A 23,571-nucleotide genomic window follows, 5' to 3' on the forward strand; every position below is an offset into this window, starting at 1 on the left:
ATAGCTGATCAGTCTACCCTCACCGGACAGCGACTAGCGGCCATCCAAAAATAGAATGTGTTCCGGAACTTGGAAAAAGACTAGCTAGGTCTTTCCCCCACGCTGGACTAATCGGTTAAACAGAATGCCAATCCAATTAGCCACTTACGCAACCTCATGCTGGGCCGTTACCGAATAACGGGCCTCTTACGCAACTCCAATAGATCAACTGAATTCCCTTTTTGCCTCTTTCCAAAATTCCACGACATAGGTGGATCAAAACCTTCCACGACATAGGTGGATTAAAACAGTCTCTTTATCCAGTTTCCAAAATCACTGTCACCTATCTCTTTTTAAAACCATTCTGTTAGAGCACACTATTCAAAACTCTTTTCATTTAAATCATGTTTAGAGATAGGTGTCTTCAGAAGTTACTTTTTCCCAAAACATAATTTTAAACAACATTTCCATATACAGGGGATACGTAACTTAAAGCGTTTCTGTTCCATTACGAGATTAAAATATTAGCTATTCACATATACTCACTCTTAACAATCTAGGATTTGGATCGATTATTCCACGCAGAATAAATTTGGATGAGAGCCCGTTGGCTCCTAATCAATGGCTTGATTCAAATTAGAAACATATCGCTTTAACATTGACACTTATATCATATTATATATATACTTTCAACATTCTCTATATTGTATAAATCGTCTTTTCACTTTGGCCCTTCGTTTACGGATGATAGATGGTACTCTCTTTTAACTCAATTTCCAAACATTTGAACACTTTTTACTCATTTCCATTAATTAAGGCTGGAAGGTAATCTCATATCTTCACTTCTTCTTACCTTCAGGTATTCGAACTTCACCTCCCACTCTTTCTAGTTCTTCTATTAATTCCTCAGGAATCTTAACCATATTCATTTCTTCTCTCCTATTCCAGACATCGGTCCCTAAATGGACCTTACTTGGTTATTAGTTACTAAAACACACAGGCTCCTAACCAGCACCTCATACCTTTAAGGTTTAATATACAATTGTTATTGTGCAACCTTTCACAGCATTTCTTTCGGTTTTCAACTTGGCCTTCCTTAGCCCTTAGATGGTGAGGATGTTATCAATAAATACGATTATACCATGCAAGTACTCCTGATACACCATATTCCTTATTTTTTTATAGACAACTAATATACTTGTTACTCCGCCCATTATCACCAAAACTTACAGCACTCCTAACCCATTCTATGCAGGGTTACTTATTCCTATTCGTCAACTTTTCTAACTTCTGATAATCAACACGTAACTTCATACATCCATCCTTCTTTCCTATAAATCACCTCGGTGCACAACACGGAATGCACATTATCTCATTATTCTTTCATCCCACAATTCCGAAGTTTCCTTCTTAATATCCCTTTTATGCACTAGTTATGCCTTATCTTCTTGCTTATGTCCTTGAATACTTATTCCAATATTAGCTTCCGCAAAGATTATCGTTTGTTTCTTTCGGTAATCAATTATTTCCCTGATTCCTTATCAGGGTCCTGAGCAGCTAAACTTTTAATCATATTACAAGTCTTAGCCTTGGCTGTACTGGACATCAAACCTTTTGATGCACTACCTCCAATGCTATCTCGGGAAGTACTTCTACAATTCTTGGCAACATGCCTTACCTTACCACAGTTATAACAGACGACTCCTGGATTTTCCACCTTACATTCTGACGCATAATGTCACTTCTGACTACACCTAAAACATTCAGTATTTGCTTTACACCTTTCACCATGTCTTTTACCGCATTGCTTACATTCGAATATAGGCGATTTAACCAAATTGGCCTGATTAGAGCTGGCTGAGGTGTTACTAATTCTATTTAAAGATATACTTTTCTCTCTAAATTCTTTATTCTTACTCCTTCCGACCTTTTTATGAGACTTCTGACTGGATCCTTCTTGACCTGGCGCTTCTTCCATATCATCCATCTTTCACTTCTTATCTTCTTTTTCTCTAGTGGCTAACTTCTGATCAAATTCAATTACTAAGGCGGCCTGAACTACGGAAGGATACGTCTTGAGTTACAATGCCACCACTCCACTACGAATTTCAGGCTTCAATCCTTGTTGAAACCTCCTTGCCTTCTGAGCTTCAGAGCACACATAATCTGGTATAAATTTAGCCAACTATGTGAACTTAGCCTCATACTCAGCTACACTTCTGTCACCTTACTTCAGTTCTAGGAACTCAATCTCCATTTGATTCTTTACGCAGTCAGGAAAATACTTTTCCAAAAATAACTTAGTAAACCTAGCCCATGGAACATGGCCTTCTCCTTCTAATGCCCTGGTTGACTCCCACCAATAATTCGCTTCATTTTTCAAGAAATAGCTTGCATAATCAGTCTTAAGATTCTCACTTACTTGAACAAGATTGAAAGCTTTCTCCATCTCTTTTAACCATACTCCAGCAGCTACTGGATTAGGTTCACCTTTAAATTCAGGAGGGCTAACATTCTGAAAAGATTTAAAACTAACACTTTGGTTCACTCCTTGTTATTGCTGCTGCAACAATAGTTGCTGTTGCTGAACCTGTTGGATTAACTGCAACTGTTGTTGCTGCTGCTGATGCAACAAGTCTAGAATTTCATTTATAGCTGGACTCTCCGTAAAATTACTACTATTTCCTTTAGACTGGGTAGCTTTCTTGGGTGGCATCTTCCTGGAATATATAAATGAGTTTATTCAATAACAAAAATATTTGACAAAAGGTATCACCGTTTAAACGGTGCACCTGTATCAGGAAAATGCTGCCCAATCACAGTACCCATGTCTTTAATATCGGGGTCCATTTACAAAAGAAATTTAGATTAGTAGCATTAGCAACAATAGCAACAATGACAGTAGCAGAATCAACAACAGTACAGAAAAATGAAAATATAAAGAACTAGTCACCATAGCACGGTTCCTCAATATAACAGCAACTGAACAACTTTACATCCCTACTCAGGTACAACAACTAAATTTATCCAACATACCACAAAAGTCGGCTGAATATATTAGTCACACACTATGTAGAACAAGCCGATAAATCGAGTCAAGCTTAAGGGACACTGACTCTACTAAGCACCATCGTTCATGTTTCAATTAACCCTTCTTCTAAGGATCATTTCCTTATCATCGCAAGTAACCCATCAACCATTGATTCACTTTTCCTAAGGCTATAATTCCATCATTAAGTCCTGAACTCTCGCGGTTACCATTCTTCTTAAATGATATACTGATACAGGACTTTCGTTCTTCTCAATAGTCGCTTTTACTTGCTTTTAATAACGAGGACCATCTAATCGCATAAATTCATTTCCATAGAATATCCAATGAAATTTACGGCTCAAGGAAATCGAATAAGAAGAAACAGTGAAGAAGAAAATGTAGGTATGACTGAGAGCAACCATACAAGTACATAAGATGGCCAGTCTTAGTACCATACGGTCATAACATATAATTCGGTGGCGTCCCACCAGACCCTTTTGCCACACAGACAAATGATCAATTCATATGCATTGTTTTCCCCAATCAACCAATAAAATTTCCGAGAGAAGAAACAAAGTTCGAAAGAAAATTCACAAATAGGAAGAGGGGTGAATCTGATTTGTAATGAGATCAACAAAACCCTAAGTAGCTTACGTTGGGTTCACAACTTTCTCACAGGAAAATAAGTAACTTATGGAACAGGAAATAATTACTCTGGAAACAAAGTAGATCTCAAGAAAGAAGTACAAAGAATCAAAATATACACCTCCGTACTGATCCGCATTCACTTTGAGACTTGACTGTTATAGCAGCCCCTGACTATTATCATGTTATCCGAACTTATCAAGGTCACACAATCGGGCCAATAACATTCCTTGATATAGAAGAGGTAATATTTGGGAATAACGTTGGCATCTTCTCAACTGCCACAACAAGGGCCCGCTCAACACTGAATCCTCGCAACCAGACTCGTATTCTCGAGAAAACTAGAAATCTCAATCGAACATTACTAATAACACATATACGAAGGGAACATACTCTAGGCTAGGGCAGTTCCAGTCAACCCTTAACAAACGTCAGGGTTACGCTTCCGAAACCCTTGGCTAAACTCATAGACTCGCTCCTCTGATTGAGTTGCTGACTTACATCTACACATAAACCTTCTTGCACTCTTTTGACTCCATTCCTAACCTAAATCAGGGACTCAAACCTGTAGCTCTGATACCAACTGTGACGGCCTCAACCCCGGGGTCAGGAGTTGACGTCACTAACAACAATAATAACAATCATAATTCAGTCCAACTCATTAATAATACATAACTACGACCCCTTTACCAAGACTTTTTCCAGGTTTAAGTATGACTTAGGTTATTCAACAAACACAACCCAAATTACCTTACACAAACCTGACTACTAATTTAATGCAGCAACTCAACAGACCTCATCTGGTATGAACACAACTAACTCAGAGGAGCCTGACACGAAAGGAGCTGGAACTCTGCCCTGACTACCGCGCAAGAATCTCTTAGACATCTGCAATACATATAAAATATTTAGCAAGGGTGAGCAATTGCTTGCTCAGCAGCACCACTATATGAATAACAAGTAAAATAGTTTAAAGTAAAGCAGTTTTAGGAACATAATTCATATCTTGCCAGAAACGTGTAAAACAAGTATAAACTGGATATCAAAACTAGCAGGCTCTGTAAAACAATATCATCAGTAGTGTGCTGTGCATAAAAACCATAGTTTAATTTTAGCATTCTATTTCCATTTTCAAACCTTCCGTTCCATTACAGGAACCATAAAACCATCTATCCCGTTACGGGGACCCAAAATCATTTGTTCCGTTACGGGAACCATAAAACTTGTCCCATCACAGGACCTATAAAACCTGTTCCTCTCCGGGAACCTCAAAATCACTTGTTCCATTACTGGAACCACAACATCATCTATCTCAAACACATTGATTTGTTAAACAATTTCAAAACTGAATCAATCAAATCTATTGGACGTTTAACGGGTGAAGATAGCTGATCAGTCTACCCTCACCGGACAGCGACTAGCGGCCATCCAGAAATAGAATGTGTTCCGGAACTTGGGAAAAGACTAGCTAGGTCTTTCCCCCACGCTGGACTAATTGGTTAAACAGAATGCCAATCCAATTAGCCACTTACGCAACCTCATGCTGGGCCGTTACCGAATAACGGGCCTCTTACGCAACTCCAATAGATCAACTGAATTCCCTTTTTGCCTCTTTCCAAAATTCCACGACATAGGTGGATCAAAACCTTCCATGACATAGGTGGATTAAAACAGTCTCTTTATCCAGTTTCCAAAATCACTGTCACCTATCTCTTTTTAAAACCATTCTGTTAGAGCACACTATTCAAAACTCTTTTCATTTAAATCATGTTTAGAGATAGGTGTTTTCAGAAGTTACTTTTCCCCAAAACATAATTTTAAACAACATTTCCAAATACAGGGGATACATAACTTAAAGCGTTTCTGTTCCATTACGAGATTAAATCATTAGCTATTCACATATACTGAACCATAAAAGAATGGTCAGGGGTACTTGCCTTGCAGAGCTTAAGACTATCTCTGATTGACCTTGAACTAACTTGGACACTCGGCTTTATCGCCTTACTATCAGACTATCCTGGATCCGACTTCAACGTTCAGGTCCTTTGCTTATAACCTTGCTACGCTTGTCGACTGATCACTAGGTTATCTTTAGTTCAACTTCACTTCTGGAGTCCTTCAACTAGAACCTACAGAGCCGAAATACCCTATGTTAGACGTCTAGGTATGCTTGACATATCCTCGATATACATCTACCCATTCGATATCAAATCCCGACTCGTACTTATATACATTATTACAATACACGCATCAACTTAGGGTTCATATTCTCGAAAAATAGGTTCGGTGTTCATTTTCAGAAAATACGCGTACTCGTCCTTGTACGAAAATAGGGTTATTGGTTTTGACAAAACAATTTATCACTACATACAATCAGACTCCGCATAAAACATATGTATATACTTATTTATACTCGCTCGACATTTCGATAATTATAGGGTATGCCCCGAATTTCTGAATTTAATTTCCAAAAATCCGGCAGCACCTCCTCTGTTTATCGGCCTACCCGTCGAACAACTCGACGTCAAATCACAACCAATCCATTCAGTCCAAACCAATCACGTAATTCATATTAACATTTTCCCAACCACCGATTTGAACCAACTAATTATTATTTACATCTTATATTTTTATTTTATTCGCGATTTGCATTTTAAATCGTATTTTGTATTTTAAATTGTAGGACTCAGAAATGTTCATCATAGTCCACCGTCGGCTCGCCGAAACTCATCGCCGACGGTGATAAAATTTACGGGTACCCGATTAATTTCGGGTTTCCAACATAAATTTCATCGATAATTAAATTTCCGTTCGAAATTATTTTCTTTTCACGAATATTAGTCAAATAATTTCCCTGCAAACATAGAACAATTCCGATCAATAATCGCACAACGGTAATCGGAAAACACCACACACGGCCGGGTAACAGGCCGGAAAATAGAAAACCATGCGACAACAACCTGGAAGAACAATCGAATACAAAATACGATCTAACACCACAACCATTCAACTGATACACACATACACGCGTGTATATGCGTGTGTATATCAGCCAAACAGCAACCGGAGCAAGTTAACTGAAAAAACAGAAATGGTGGCTGGAAAAACTCACCAAAATGGAGAGAGCAAACGGAAACAGAGAAAATAAATAGAAAATAGTGAGGGGGAGGGAGAGTAATCGAGAGAGATTGTGAGAAAAAGGAGAGCGTGAGAGATTGATTAGAGGAAGAAGGTGAGATCGAGAAACAACAGGGGTGGGGGTGAATTTTTGGGTTTTTTTTTTACAATTTATGAGTTGCTGCCACGAATCACCTGTTGTAGTAAAATTAGGACACCTGTATTTTAGTATGACACGTACCCCCTGCTGCCCTGCTCTGATCCGTATTTCCGCGATTTAACGAACATTTGCAACTAAATATTAATCAAAATAATCCCAAAATAGTCTTAGAATTTTCTAAATATCCCAAAACTAATAAAATAAAATTTTCATTATTCTTTAAAGCATTTTTAAAACACAACTCGTACCCGCATTTCACAATTAAGGAACCGAGCGGCACTTAAAACAAATTCAGAAAATCACAAAAACAGTCTTAAAATGTTAGAAATATCCCGAAATAAATAAAAACATGAATTTCGAAATTTTAAAATAATTTCCGAAACACAATTCATACCCGCTTTTATCAAATAAACAAATTGACGCGCGGGTGAAACTAACTCCAAAAATTCCCAAAATAATTTTAAAATTCTCAGAATAATACGAACTTAATAAAATATAAGTTTCATAATTTTTGAAGATCTCAATAATTAAATATAGATTTTACCATTAAACACACTCAGAAAATCATTTTAAAATAAATAATTAACGAAATATTGATTTCTCAATTTTATAAAGTCCTAAAAATAATTATTGAAATTATAAAATTATAAAAACAATTTTAGAGATAATCCAAGTATTTATGGAAATAAAACTGTAATAATACCATCTTTAACAACGATACAAAATTATACCATTCATTAATTAACCACGCAATTCAATTCCATACACTAATAATCACATACACATAGTGATAGAGTAATAACCCACTGACTGAACCCACACAAATATTTTATTTAATTATCTATTCCATAATTACACATTAAAATAATAATAAAAATATACGGGTCGTTATAGTGATCATTCAAGACCTCCATCTTTCCATTAACGTAAAGTTTCTTAAGATAAAACATCTATTCTCTGTAATTATCCATTCATTATACATAGATCCTGCGGTAGGGATTCAAAAAATTTATTTTTCCGTTGCGTTTTTATGCACGAATTCCTAACAACTTTACCTTATAAGCTGATTATTTTGTGAACATTATGGACCTGATTTTCCTAGGTTTTAAATTCTTTATTTAGCCTATACTTAATTAGTGTTAATTTAGTTATAATTAGTTGTTAGATAAAATATCCACATAATCGTCCCACACTTAAAACAATTAATAATAATTGGATCAAAATCAATAGAAAATGTCTCCTTGTGGATACGACCCACTTTCCACCTTGTACTAGCAATATATACCGCACGCTTACGGTAAAAAATAAAATAAACACATAAGTAAAAAAGGAAGAGCAATGATTATAGAATCAAAGATATTTAGACATTTTTGGAGTAAAGTCATCTACGACAAAGGCTCTAATCAGAATACGTCTTTGATCAATCAAGTATCTGGAGATAAAACAACTTAAGAGAATTAGTTCATGATTTTGGCTGCAGATGCTTTAACTTAAAACAAGGAGAAATCATTGTCAAACTTGAAGCTAAAGCAGTAGGAAGAACCCCTTTTGTATGCTCAGTAGGAAGAACCTACAAGATCTACAATCTAGAAGTTAAAAGAAATATTATGAAATCAACCCATGATGTATCCGATAAAAAGAAGACTCAAGGATTGAAGGATCAGATCCTTGATGATGGTCTCAAAACAAGTAATAAGAAGAATGACTGGAAAGTTGATAGTTCTAATGTTTTTAGATAAATCATCATGTTAGTTTCTAATTCAAGACATGTGGAAATAACAGTTGAACAACAAAATGGTATAGCCATTGATCAACTCAGCGAGACAACTACTGATCGAAAAGTGCTAGCCATTGATGAGCTATAATTTGATAGAGAAATTGAAGTGACATCAACTGCTAACAAAGTTAAAGTCTCTGAATCAGGGAGAGTTTCAAAGAAGTCCAGTTCCAACCCTCTGCAGATCAGAAATGTTTCATCATCAAATCAAACTTTCCCTATCAAAGAATAGTGACTATGAGTCATCCAATCAACTCATCTTCTAAAAGACATGCCTGTCAAGAAAGTAACTAGAGGAGTCACTAAAGAGGAATGTCTGTATAGCAACTTCCTAAGAAGGTGAAAAAATCTCTTTTAGAATCAAATTGGTTTGTACTCAAGCAACAAATGTTAAACCAACTTGAAATAAACGAAGTCAAGAAGCTGGTTCCTAGATCAAAAGATTGTTCATTCAAAGGTACGAATTGAGCACTCAGAGTAAAGGTAGGTGGAAATGGCATGATTTCAAGGAATAAATCTAATACAGCTGAAGACAATCCGCATGAAGTGAAGATTGACAGTGTTTGGAATATGTTGTGTACTTGATTATAAGTCAAACAAAACACTTAGTAGATTTAATTTAGTGATTTTCTAGCTTTCAACGGATGATCACTTCAATATCTGTTGAAAGGGTAGCTTATGTATTAATAAGTTTAGTCGCACATTTCTGCATATTGTAATGCCATAGAGAACTAGATGTTGTAGAATTTTTTAAGTCATGTTGACTACTAGATTGATATACAAGATAGGTTGGCTAATTTTAAATATTAGATGCCTTGTAATCTTGTATAAATGAAATGGAGTTAACTGCTATGAAGATAGTCTCAACGGATGTTCCACAAGGCTTCAACGAATGATCAACTAAAATCTCAAGGGATGATCAACCAGACTCTCAACGGATGATCCAACAAAGTCTCAACGGATGATCCCACTGAGGTTCAACAGATGATCTAACTGAGTTCCAACGGATGAACAAATTCAAAAGAGCAGTTGATAGTGATTTGACAGACACATGCGTTGATTGTATGCAAATGGAATATGGCAGCCTATTTACAGGTTCTAGAGAATAAAGAAGCATTTCCATTTCCATGCTAAACTGAAGATATTCAAAGATGATGGATTGAGAAATGAAGAAGCATGAAATTAGACTGGAAACATTTTGTCTTATTTGTTTATCTTTTTATCATTTAACTTGGTGATATAAAAACCAAGTGTAGCAAGTGGAACCGTATCCAAGTTAGTAAGCAATTACTAGTGAAATAGATAAAGCTATATCTGTAAAGAATTTCTCCGTTCTTGTGAGTTCAACTTGTAAGCAGCTGTGTGCAAAGACATTACATCACAGAGTTCTCATATTAATATATATCTCTGGTGGAAAAATTCAATCCACCAGAAAGTTTTTAATTGTATTTGATTACTTTGTGTTTTGATTTCTTCAATAATTTAATTCCGTGCCATTTCTAAATCAATCACAGTTATATATTCAAGGTAGAACAGTTCTTAAAATTTAAAAAGAAGCCAGAATTACATTCAACCCCTCTTCTGTAATTCTTTGTTAGATTGTTTGGGAATAATAATTGGTATCAGAGCAAGCTCTTGAAGTACAAAGAGTTTAAAGAACACAACAACTAACAAGATGAGCAAAAATGATGTTGGAGTAAAAATTCCATTTCTGGACAAAGACAACTATCACCACTGGAAGGTGAAAATGCACCTGCATCTCCTCTCTCAAGATGAAGCATATGTGGATTATATTAAGAAAGGCCCTCATGTTCCTATAAGAGCTACTACAGGCAATGAGTAGTCTATCCCAAAGCTTATAGCAGAATGGCCTGATCCAGATATTGAGCAAGTTCATAAGGACAAGAAGGCCATGAACATTTTGTTTAATGGTATTGATGGTGACATGTTTGACAACATCATAAACTGCAAAACTGCTAAAAAGGTCTGGGATATAATTTAAGTAATATGTGATGGAACTGAGCAGGTAAGGGAAAATAAAATGCAACTCTTGATTCAGCAATATGAGAATTTTCATAGTGAAGAAAGTGAGTCACTCACTGACATATTTAGTAGAATTTAAAAACTACTAAATGCTTTAAAGTTGCATGGAAGAATCTATCAGACAAAAGACTCAAACCTCAAATTCCTTAGATCTCTGCCAAAGGAATGGAAGCCTATGACAGTCTCATTAAGAAACTCTCAAGATTACAAGGAATTTACCTTGGATAGACTGTATGGGATTCCAAAGACCTATGAGCTTGAAATAGAGCAAGATGAGAAGCTAGAGAAAGGAAAAAGAAAGGAGGGTCTATTGCATTAGTTGCTGAGCAAGAGAAAGAGAAGGAAATAAAGGTTGAAGTTGTGAAATATGCACCAAACCCTAGAGTTTGTGAAGGCAAGGAAAAATAGCTAGTAGTTGAACATGAAGACCATATTAGTCAAGATGATATGGATGACATAGATGAACATCTAGCTTTTCTATCCAGAAGATTTGCCAAGCTCAAATTCAAGAAGAATTTTGGAGCAACTAAGTCAAACAGAAACATGGTTGACAAGTCAAAATTCAAATGTTTCAAGTGTGGCTTGAGTGGTCATTTTTCAAGTGAATGCAGAAAGCCTGATTCTGACAGAAAGAAGTTTGAGCCTGTGGATTACAAAAAGAAGTATTTTGATTTGCTCAAACAGAAGGAAAGGGCCTCTCTAACTCAAGAAAATGACTGGGCTGCTGATGGATTGGATGAAGATGAGGATACAAGCTATGTCAATCTAGTACTGATGGCCAAATCAGATGAATCAGAAGTTAGTATTTCGAGTAATCAGGTAATCACCACTAACCTAGCAAATTTATGTAAAGCTGAGTGTGATGATGCTATAAATGACATGTCTACTAAATTATATCATCTACGTGTTACACTCAAATCTCTCACTAAAGAAAACACTAAAATTAAAAAGAACAATATATTTTTAAGTGAAAGAAACAATGTGTTAGAAACTCAATTTGTTGAGTTTGAGAAATTGAAGATAGAGTGCAAGACTGCTAAAGAAGAACTAACTGAATCCCTAAAGAAAGAGGAGATTTTAAGAAAGCAGCTTGAACAAGAACATGAAGTAATCAAGGCATGCAAATCATCCATAGATGTTCATGCCCAAATTACTAAAGTTCAAGGTATAGAATCCTTTTGTGATGAAGCCTAGAAAAAGAGCAAAGAGAAACTGAATTCCAACTTGGAAGAAGGACGTTCAACGGATGTGGATTCGACGGATAATGAATGTTATCCGTCGAATAATCAAAAGAATTATCTATCGAAAGACAAGGAACCGCATCTGTTGAGTAAAATAAAGCCAGTTAGCAAATCCCAGCTAGCTAAGTTAAATGAGAAATATGGATCAGTTTCCAAGAACTTTGTTCCAGGAGAAACAAGTCAAGTGAAAAAGAACAAGAGAGTCAATGTAGGCCATCTGTCAATCAAGCAATTGAAAGACAAATTGGAGAAAATTGAAGTTAAAGCAGAATCTAAAAAGAAAAATAATAGAAATGGGAAAGTAGGAATTAACAAACATAATAACTACACACCTGATAAATATGCACCTAGAATAACCCGTGTGAAGTGTGGTAGTGTTAATTATTTATCTGTTAATTACAAACTTGCTATGCCTGCACCTCCTTCTTTTCCTAACATGTCTACCATGCCTGTAAATTTTATGCGTGCACATAATTTGAATGCACAATTTGCTAACATGCCATTTGAACAAAATCCTTACTATGTTGCATTTAGTATGTCACAAATACTATTTAGAATGCCTTACTGGAATAACTTGTTTGCAAAAATATGCCCTTCCATGTAAATCAACCCGTGCATGATAATTCTGTAATGATGAATGGTTTCAAAGGTTCTATATGAATGACTAAGGATGAATCTCATATACCTAAGTCAAATGAGGATAAGCCTAAGAAACCTAAGAAAAAGACTAAAAAAACAGGACCCAAGGAAACTTGGGTACCAAAATCAACTTGATTTGATTTTGTTGTGTGCAGGGAAACATAAAGAATCTTTGGTATTTAGATAGTGGGTGCTCAAGGCACATGACTAGAGATTCTACCCTGCTCACTGAGTTCAAGGAGAGAGTTGTCCCAGGTATCGGTTCTGGAGATGACAACAAGGGTTATACTGTGGGATATGGATTGATTTCAAAAGACAATGTTATCATTGAGGAAGTTTCCCTAGTGGATGGACTCAAACACAACTTGTTGAGTATCAACTAGCTTTGTGATAAAGGCAACTCAATAACATTCACTACTAAAGCCTGTGTTGTGTCCAACAAGAAAAACAACAAAGTGGTTCTCACTGGTGTGAGAATAGGAAATGTGTATCTAGATGACTTCAACTCATCAAATGCAGAATATGTCACTTGTCTCTTCAGCAAGGCAAGTCAAGATGAAAGTTGGCTATGGCACAAGAAGCTGTCCTATCTTAACTTCAAGATTATGAATGAGCTAGTCAGGAAAGATTTGGTAAGAGGTATTCCTCAAGTTGAATTCTCAAAGGACGGATTGTGTGATGCCTGTTAGAAAGGAAAACAGATCAAGACATCATTCAGAAAGAAGGTTGATTCAACAATTGAAGAACCTCTACAACTTCTGCACATGGATTTATTTGGACTAGTCTATGTTTTGTCCATCTCAAAGAAAAGATACTGCCTAGTAATTGTGGATGATTTCTTAAGGTTCTCTTGGACATATTTTCTCAAATCCAAAGATGAAGCTAGTGAAATCATCATCAATCACATAAGGCAAGTCAACAATCATCATGATCTCAAACTTAGAAGAATCGGGAGTGACAATGGAACTGAGTTCAAGAATTCTGTGATGAGATTATTTTATGAAGAGAATGGGATCATGCATGAGTTTTCAGCAAGTAGGAACCCCACAACAAAATGGAGTGGTGGAAAGGAAGAACAAATCTCTTATTGAAGATGCAAGAACAATGCTAGAAGAATCAAAGTTGCCAACTTATTTTTGGGTAGAAGCTGTAAATACTGTATGCTACACTTAAAATGTCTCTTTGGTTAATCAAGCAAAATGCATGATGCCCTATCAATTCTTCAAGAATAGGAAACCAACATTAAACTTTCTTTATGTCTTTGGCTGTAAATGCTATATCTTAAGGAATCAAACTGATCATCATGGAAAGTTTGATGCCAAAACAGATGAAGGCATTTTTGTTGGATATACAGTTGGAAAAGCATACAGAGTCTACAATCTCAGAACCACCATTGTCATGGAATCTGTGCATGTTGTGTTTGATGATAAAAAGACTGAAGGACTACAAGATGTAGATTTCCAAGAAAGCCTCAAATTTGATAATGTTGAGATGATTTGTGATGATAGTCATGATTAAAGTGATCAAGAACCAATATCTAAGGACAATACAGAAAATTCTACAAGCAATGAAGCACATAATTCAACATGCGTCGAAAGACCAAGTACATCATCTGTTGAAAGACGATTTGCATCATCTGTCGGAAGGAAAGAACAACATCCGTTGATCCATCAATAGGAGTTGAAAGCCAATACAGATCACAATCAGAAATTACCCCAACTTTAATTCATAGATCCACAAATTTAGGGGGTGTTTCTTCTAATCAAAACTCAGTCATTCATCAAGAAAATTATGAGGCGTCTTCATATAAAGCTAATCTAACACAACAGAGAAAATGGAAAAGAGATCACCCATTTGAATTAATTATTGGTGATGCATCTTCAAGAGTGCAAACAAGAAAAGCAACTCAAGAAGAATATCTTTACAGTAGTTTTCTATCACAGGAAGAACCTAAAAAGGTAGAAAAAGCTTTGTTGGATCCTGATTGGGTTTTAGCTATGCAGAAGGAGCTAAACCAATTTGAAAGGAATACAGTTTGGAAGCTAGTACCCAAGCCTAAAGGAAAGAATCCTATTGACATAAAGTAGGTATTCAGTAACAAGATGGACGAAAATGGTATAATAGTCAGGAACAAACTAAGGGATATTGTCAACAAGAAGGAAATTATTTTGATGAGATATTTGCTCCTGTTGCAAGACTTGAAGCCATCAGAATTTTTCTAGCCTATGCAGCCCATATCAATTTCAAAGTCTATCAAATGGATGTCAAAGTGCCTTTCTGAATGGAGATTTGGAGGAGGAAGTCTATGTAAGTCAGCCTCCTGGTTTTGAAGATCCCAATTTTCCAGATTATGTATACTATCTTTTGAAAGCCCTTTATGGACTGAAGCAAGCACCTAGAGCCTGGTATGACACTTTGTCAAAGTTTCTCTTAGAAAACCATTTCACAAGAGGCACTGTTGATAAAACTTTATTCTTTAAAATGTTAATGGCTTTAGTATACTTGTTCAAATTTATGTAGATGATATCATATTTGGCTCTACAGATGAATAACTTTGCAAAATGTTTGCCAAATTGATGCATAGTAAATATGAAATGAGCATGATGGGAGAACTAACTTACTTTCTTGATTTACAAGTTAAGCAAGTTAGTGATGGAATATTCATTAGTCAAACCAAATATATTTATGATCTTTTAAAGAAGTTTGACTTAATAGATTGCACATCTACAAAAACTCCCATGTCCACTATAACTAACCTTGAATTAAACACTACTGAAAAGTCTCTCGATATTTAAAGCTATAGAGGCATGGTTGGCTCACTTCTATATTTAACAGCTAGTAGACCAGATATAATGTTTGCTACTTATCTTTGTGCTAGATTTCAGGCTGATCCTAGAGAATCTCATTTAGTAGCTATTAAGAGAATTTTCAGATATCTCAAAGGAACACCAAAACTTGGCATTTGGTATCCTAGAGATTCTGGTTTTGATCTAACTGGGTATTCAGATGCAGATTATGTAGGTTATAAGATTGATATAAAAAGTACTACAGGAACCTGTCAATTTCTAGAAACTATTTTAGTAAAAAGAAAAATTCAGTCTCTACTTCTACAACTGAGGCTGGATATATTGCTGGTTGTTGTGTACATATTTTATGGATGAAAAATCAACTATTGGACTATGGTCTACATGTGAATAAGATTCCTATTTTCCATGATAACACAAGTGCTATTGTAATTACTGAAAATCCAGTACATCATGCAAGGACCAAGCGCATTGACATCAAGTACCACTTCATTAGAGAGCATGTTATAAATGGTCCTGTGGCACTTCATTTTGTTCCAAGTGAGAAACAACTTGTAGACATCCTTACCAAACCACTTGATGAATCCACCTTTACTAGGTTGGTAAGTGATTTAGGTATGCTTAATTACTTTTAATCTGTTTTGGTGTCTAAACAAATTGTAATGCAGCCAGAGTAAAATTTGATGCTTTCAGTCAAAGATGAAATTTTGGCTAAGTCAGAATTTACATCTCGATGGATGTTCATTATCTGTTTAAAATGAATATCCGTTGAATTCTATCATCCGTTGAAGTATCAAATATTACTCCAGGTACTTTATCCTTATCCGTCAAATTGCTACCAATCTTAGCCGTTAATTCTAGGCATTATCGGTTGAATTTACTTACAGCCTGCATGTATACTTTGATGGATAATCATTAGAATTTTGACGGATTTCTTTATTTTTAAACGGCTATTTTGGGCAAACTTGATTGGTTACTTAATTTTACTTTTTAATTTTTGACAGTTTATCTCTGAGAGAGTATAAAAGCCAATTTCATTTTCATTTTTACTTTAAACTTTCTCAAGTAATTTTTCTAACTCTTTCTTCTCCAAAGAAAAGCCTCTTTTCTCTGTAATTACTCTTATTCTCAGCAATGGCACTAGTAGTCAAGATCATGTCTCAAACTGGGTTTGTTTATGAAAAGAATAACTTCGTCGCATTGGTAAACAAGGAGATTGCAGCTTCTGAAGATTATCACAAAGTGATGGATTTCATTCAACGTTACAAACTGAAGTATGCTATGCTGTAGTCTCTTGTTATCTACTGCGAAGTGGTTGAAGAGATATAGACCACTGCTGTTTACAACACAAATGACAAAACACTTACCTTCACTCTTAAAGGTAAAAATTACTGCATAAACAGTGATATAATTCGTGCCTGTTTTCAATTGCCTGAGAATAATACACTACTCCACACACAAACACAGATGTGAGCTCTATGCTCATTTCTGTGGGCTATGCTTTTAGCCCTGCCAAGCTAGGCGAGGTTAGGAGAAAAGGCCTCAGAAAGGATTGGAGCTTTCTCTGTGACTCTTTTATTAAAGTGTTTTCTGGTAAAGTTAGTAATTTTGATACCGTGACTTACTCACTTGTAAACATGTTATATATGGTGCTTAGTGATAAGTATCATAACTTTAGTGAGTCTGTCTTGTTTGAATTAGGTTATAAGCTAAGAACATATATTATGCTAGATTCTTCATGATGCTAGCTAACTTTGTTTCTGAGAATCTTATCATTGAGAACCCAATCAACAAACTTGATTGTTGGGTTCAAGAAAGAAGAGTCATTGCTGACCTGAACAGGGCAAACAACCTCAGTGAGGTTCCTCTAGTCTACCTGCCAATCATGCAGGCGCCTCAGGTAAGTGAAGTAAACACTACTATCCCTGCTACTTCTCTATCACAAATTTCTTTGCCAATAACTATGGCTATGGCATCTGTTGTAGTGACCAAACATGTGCCTACCCAAGCCAAAAAACCAAATCTAAGAAAGCCCACTCTAGTTTCTCTCAAAAGAAATCGGTTTCAAAATCTACCAAAACCAAAGAGGGGAGTGTAAAGGGAAGTGAGCCTAGTGAGGGACAGGGTGACCATAAAAGAAACCCTAAGAATAAGGATGGAGAGGTGTATGTTACCCAACCTAGCCACAGTGCAGTTTCCCAACAAACTGTAGTGCTTAATAAGGATTTAAGCTCATTACTAGTTTTATCCTCCCAAAAGGATGTTACTATTGAAATAAGCTCTCAACCAAAAGCATAGGCCAAAAGGGTCAGGGACACATACTCACCCCAAACTTACACTAGAAAGAAGAAATCCAAAACACTTGGAGATACACAGGGTGCACACACTGTGCAAACTGCAGTCAAAGACTCAGTTACAGCACCTTCTCAAAGTTAGGTTGATGTAGCTCCTATAAATGTGAAGTCACAACCAAGATCTTTAATCATAGAAGCACCTCACACACAAAACTCACCCATAAATTCTCTGGATGTGGATATGATTCACACATCAATTCCTGATTCTCCATCTTTAACTCTCATGGAAAAGCCCAAATCTATAGCAAGTGAGCGTCATTTTTTAGATGATTTGTTGGCTCACTTGCCATTTCTTTCTGATTCTACTGAGAAATCTGTGCCAAATCTCAAATCAATCACCACAGATTCTATAGTAGTTTCTACTCCAAACTCTGTCATTTCTACTATCTTGACGAATATTGTTCATCCGTTGACTAGTGATTGTATCCCGACAGATGTGCTTCACAACAGTCATCCATTGAAACTCTCAACTACTACCTCGACGAATGTTTCTCATTCGTTCACTATCAATGCACCACTTGAAATCTCAATTATTGTTACAAGTGCAGATGATTTAGTAGTTGTACAATCACTCCTAGGATTGAGGGAGGGAGTGAACAGAGTAAGAGGCTGAGTTGCTCTTAGGAAAAAGGAGGGGAAAAGAGTGAATCTATGCAAGCTATTTCTTCCAGCTTGGCAAAAGTGAGTGAGTGGAGTCCCACTGTAATAACCCCAATTTTTGGAATTTTTTGAAACCCTTATGAATAGTGATTTTGCTGATTATGCTGAATAAGAAAACTTTTCATACCACACTTTGTAGAGGTTCTTTTATTGTTATTCTGAGATCTTATTAGTACTCTATATGGTATATAAGTGTATGTAAAGATCGTCAGAATCCAAATTCAAACACTTTGATTTTTCCCGAAAATTCACCAGATACCGAAAGAATTGAGTATAAGGTAACAGGATAAAAAAGATTTAAATTCAAGGATTATAAGAGAGGATCATATAAAAAATATAATATATTGAGAAAGGTTTAAGGGAACCCAAGTAATAAGATCCCGGGTATGATCCCTCAAACGATAAACGAGAACGAAAATTAAGCGAACCGTATAACAGATAAGCGATCATTAACCAAACAATTAAGCAAGGATTAGCATAAGAAGATGCTTCCACCACCAAGTGATGACAAGTGGCAAGAGATGAAGTCACCAAGATGATGTCATGCTTAGTCATACTCCACTCACTTTAAACAACCAACAAATCATCCAAATATCCCATTCACTTCATTTTCCACCACAAAAACATTCAACAAAGCAAATACTCTCCCAAGAACACATAGCTCACGGCTTTTTCATTTTTTCAAGGAGAAAAATTCCAAAAATCAAGTTTCTAGCTTTGTTAATTTGCAAGGTAATTACCCAAGGTCCCTTATGATTAGATAAGCATATCCTAGGAGTTTAAGCTTCTATTTCTTCATGAATCTCTTCCAATAAATCAAGGAAGAAGATGATAAATAGTGTTTTCAAGATTACTAACTTTATTTTCTTTGATTTCCTTTAAGATCCAAGCATTTCTAAGCTATCTCAAGGCTTCTCAAGGCTTCTTAAGGATTCCTAGCGACTCTAATCACTCCAAGGAAGGTATAACCCCTCAAAAACCTAACTTTACTTTGAGCATTAGGTTTGGTTTTGTTTGTTATGGTTCATGAGAGGCATGGTTGTTGTGTATTTAGAGATTGGTTGGTTTTGTGATGTTTTTGGAATGGTAAATCTTGGTAATTAGTTAATGAACTTAAGTAAGCTTTTAGTTCATGATTGAGAAGTAGTATAAAGTGGAAACCTTGAGATGTTGGGGCTGTTGTAGTAGTATATGGATGAAGTTTGGTTGTAACAATGATTGTGGGTTGATTGTCGATTGAATTGGAGTAGTATAAAATTTGGTAATCGCGTAAACATAGCCGTCGTAATGCCCGATTTACTTTAGACTGTTTTTGTTCTTAACATCAGGACCCGTGAACTCACTGTTCGGTTTTGACCATTGCCATGATTAGATAGTTCATGTTACGAGCTTCGTTTTGATATGTGGTTCGTTTGAATCCGATGTACGGTTTAGAAGAAACGACCGTTTTAAGTAACGGCGCTTCGCGACCGAACCATTACCCCTCGCCTTACTTTGAAACCTTGGTTAAGGACCTTAAATGATTAATTGGGGTATGAAACAATTATGTAAAGTGGATTAGGCAGTTGGTAAGGTTCTCGGGAAAGAATCGCCTTAAAACTCTTAATGGTTAATTTATTAAAAATGGTGGAGCCGAGGGTACTCGAGTGACTTAAGAGAATCGTTGAGCGCAAATGGAGCGTTAGAGTCTAATTGGTTAAAGTATAGATTCATAAGCGACTTTGGTTTAATTCCAACTTATATGTGGTTTATAGGTTACCAGACTCATCCCAGGACTTTTACCACCCCCAGTCGCTCAGGCAAGTTTTCTACCCGTTATACTGTTGTTGTGATGTATATATGTATATGCATTATCTTGTGATAAGTGCATAAATGTTATTAGCAAATCTTGCGATATATTGGAGCATGCTGATATGGTATATATGCATGTCTGTTTCGTAATCTTGATATCTAATTGTTGATTCAAATGCTTATAAGTTGCATAATACCTATGCTAGAGATAAGCAATAGTTGCGTATACCCTTAAGTAAGCTTTTAGTTCATGATTGAGAAGTAGTATAAAGTGGAAACCTTGAGATGTTGGGGCTGTTGTAGTAGTATATGGATGAAGTTTGGTTGTAACAATGATTGTGGGTTGATTGTCGATTGAATTGGAGTAGGATAAAATTTGGTAATCGCGTAAACATAGCCGTCGTAATGCCCGATTTACTTTAGACTGTTTTTGTTCTTAACATCAGGACCCGTGAACTCACTGTTCGGTTTTGACCATTGCCATGATTAGATAGTTCATGTTACGAGCTTCGTTTTGATATGTGGTTTGTTTGAATCCGATGTACGGTTTAGAAGAAACGACCGTTTTAAGTAACGGCGCTTCGCGACCGAACCATTACCCCTCGCCTTACTTTGAAACCTTGGTTAAGGACCTTAAATGACTAATTGGGGTATGAAACAATTATGTAAAGTGGATTAGGCAGTTGGTAAGGTTCTCGGGAAAGAATCGCCTTAAAACTCTTAATGGTTAATTTATTAAAAATGGTGGAGCCGAGGGTACTCGAGTGACTTAAGAGAATCGTTGAGCGCAAATGGAGCGTTAGAGTCTAATTGGTTAAAGTATAGATTCATAAGCGACTTTGGTTTAATTCCAACTTATATGTGGGTTATAGGTTACCAGACTCATCCCAGGACTTTTACCACCCCCAGTCGCTCAGGCAAGTTTTCTACCCGTTATACTGTTGTTGTGATGTATATATGTATATGCATTATCTTGTGATAAGTGCATGAATATTATTAGCAAATCTTGCGATATATTGGAGCATGCTGATATGGTATATATGCATGTCTGTTTCGTAATCTTGATATCTAATTGTTGATTCAAATGCTTATAAGTTGCATAATACCTATGCTAGAGATAAGCAGTAGTTGCGTATACCCTTAAGTAAGCTTTTAGTTCATGATTGAGAAGTAGTATAAAGTGGAAACCTTGAGATGTTGGGGCTGTTGTAGTAGTATATGGATGAAGTTTGGTTGTAACAATGATTGTGGGTTGATTGTCGATTGAATTGGACTAGTATAAAATTTGGTAATCGCATAAACATAGCCGTCGTAATGCCCGATTTACTTTAGACTGTTTTTGTTCTTAACATCAGGACCCGTGAACTCACTGTTCGGTTTTGACCATTGCCATGATTAGATAGTTCATGTTACGAGCTTCGTTTTGATATGTGGTTTGTTTGAATCCGATGTACGGTTTAGAAGAAACGACCGTTTTAAGTAACGGCGCTTCGCGACCGAACCATTACCCCTCGCCTTACTTTGAAACCTTGGTTAAGGACCTTAAATGACTAATTGGGGTATGAAACAATTATGTAAAGTGGATTAGGCAGTTGGTAAGGTTCTCGGGAAAGAATCTCCTTAAAACTCTTAATGGTTAATTTATTAAAAATGGTGGAGCCGAGGGTACTCGAGTGACTTAAGAGAATCGTTGAGCGTAAATGGAGCATTAGAGTCTAATTGGTTAAAGTATAGATTCATAAGTAACTTTGGTTTAATTCCAACTTATATGTGTTTTATAGGTTACCAGACTCATCCTAGGACTTTTACCACCCCCAGTCGCTCAGGCAACTTTTCTACCCGTTATACTATTGTTGTGATGTATATATGTATATGCATTATCTTGTGATAAGTGCATGAATGTTATTAGCAAATCTTGCGATATATTGGAGCATGCTGATATGGTATATATGCATGTCTATTTCGTAATCTTGATATCTAATTGTTGATTCAAATGCTTATAAGTTGCATAATACCTATGCTAGAGATAAGCAGTAGTTGCGTATACCCTTAATATAGGGGACCCAAAGGTGAACATATTTCTAAACCGGGAGTCGATGTTCCCGAGTATATTATATATATATATATTTATATATATATATAGATATAGTTTTCAAAACTATTAATCGAATAAGGTTTATTCGATAACTTTATTTTTATTAATGAATATTACTTGGAATATTCATTCGAGGACTTATGACTCTGTTTATTCTATTCAATGAATATTACTTTGAATATTCATTCGAGGATTTATGACTTTATTTATTCTATTTAATGAATATTATTTTGAATATTCATTCGAGGACTTATGACTCCGATTATTTACTAAATAATATTCTTTATTTTATTAAAGAATAATGTTTCGATAATCAAACTTATTTTCGATTATTCAAATAAAGATAGTACTTTCGTATAAGTATATCTTTGGTTATTTAATATTCATTTCAAGTATGAGTTTTAAAACTTCTACTTCAAATTATTTATGTAGAGATTATCCTTATGGGAATATTATTTAAATAATAATATTCAGATATTTTTTAATATATCGGGACTGATTTATTTCATTAAATCAGCATTACTCCAAACATTCTTAAAAATATTTTCGAGTCTTCAAAATGATTTTAAAAGTTAGAGCGGATCCCAAAACTCATTTTTATATTTAAGATCTTCCTTCAAAGGGGATTTAAATACTCGCTCAAACCCTGAGGGATCCGGCTCTGTGGTGTATTTTATATTCGCAACGAGGTTGCTGTTTTGATAAATGAATTGATTAGTTACCCAATGTTCGGGAAGTAAGTCCATCTATTGAGTCGGCATAAGCAACATGGGCTCAGTGGGCGTCCATGAAAGTGTAAGTGGCTCAGTGGGAGTCCATCAAATGCGTAAGTGGCTGAGTGGCAGTCCAGTATAAGGTCCTATTGCGGCCAGGGTGATGACCAGTGGGGAATTCGTCCATCTACTAGTAGAAAAGGTTACTTATTGGTATCTTTGCCTGATCAGCAAGATATCAGGTTTATGCCAAGGTTTTCAAGGAGTGTATGAAATGTATATATATAGGTGTATATATATATCGGGACTTAATGAAGTATCTCGTAACTTCATTATTTATAATGATATTTCAAAGATTGGATCTATCCAAGTCTTTTCTTGTAGTCTCATCTATGTGATGAACTTTTGAAACTGATTATACCTTGAACGGTGGTAGTTCAAGTAGTATTCAGAAAAGATATAAGTATATTGAAGTATCTGGTAACTTCATCTTTTCAACTTATATCTGGTTAATGATTATCT

This window comes from Apium graveolens, chromosome 1 (assembly GCF_009905375.1).
Source record: "Apium graveolens cultivar Ventura chromosome 1, ASM990537v1, whole genome shotgun sequence".
NCBI lineage: Eukaryota > Viridiplantae > Streptophyta > Magnoliopsida > Apiales > Apiaceae > Apium > Apium graveolens.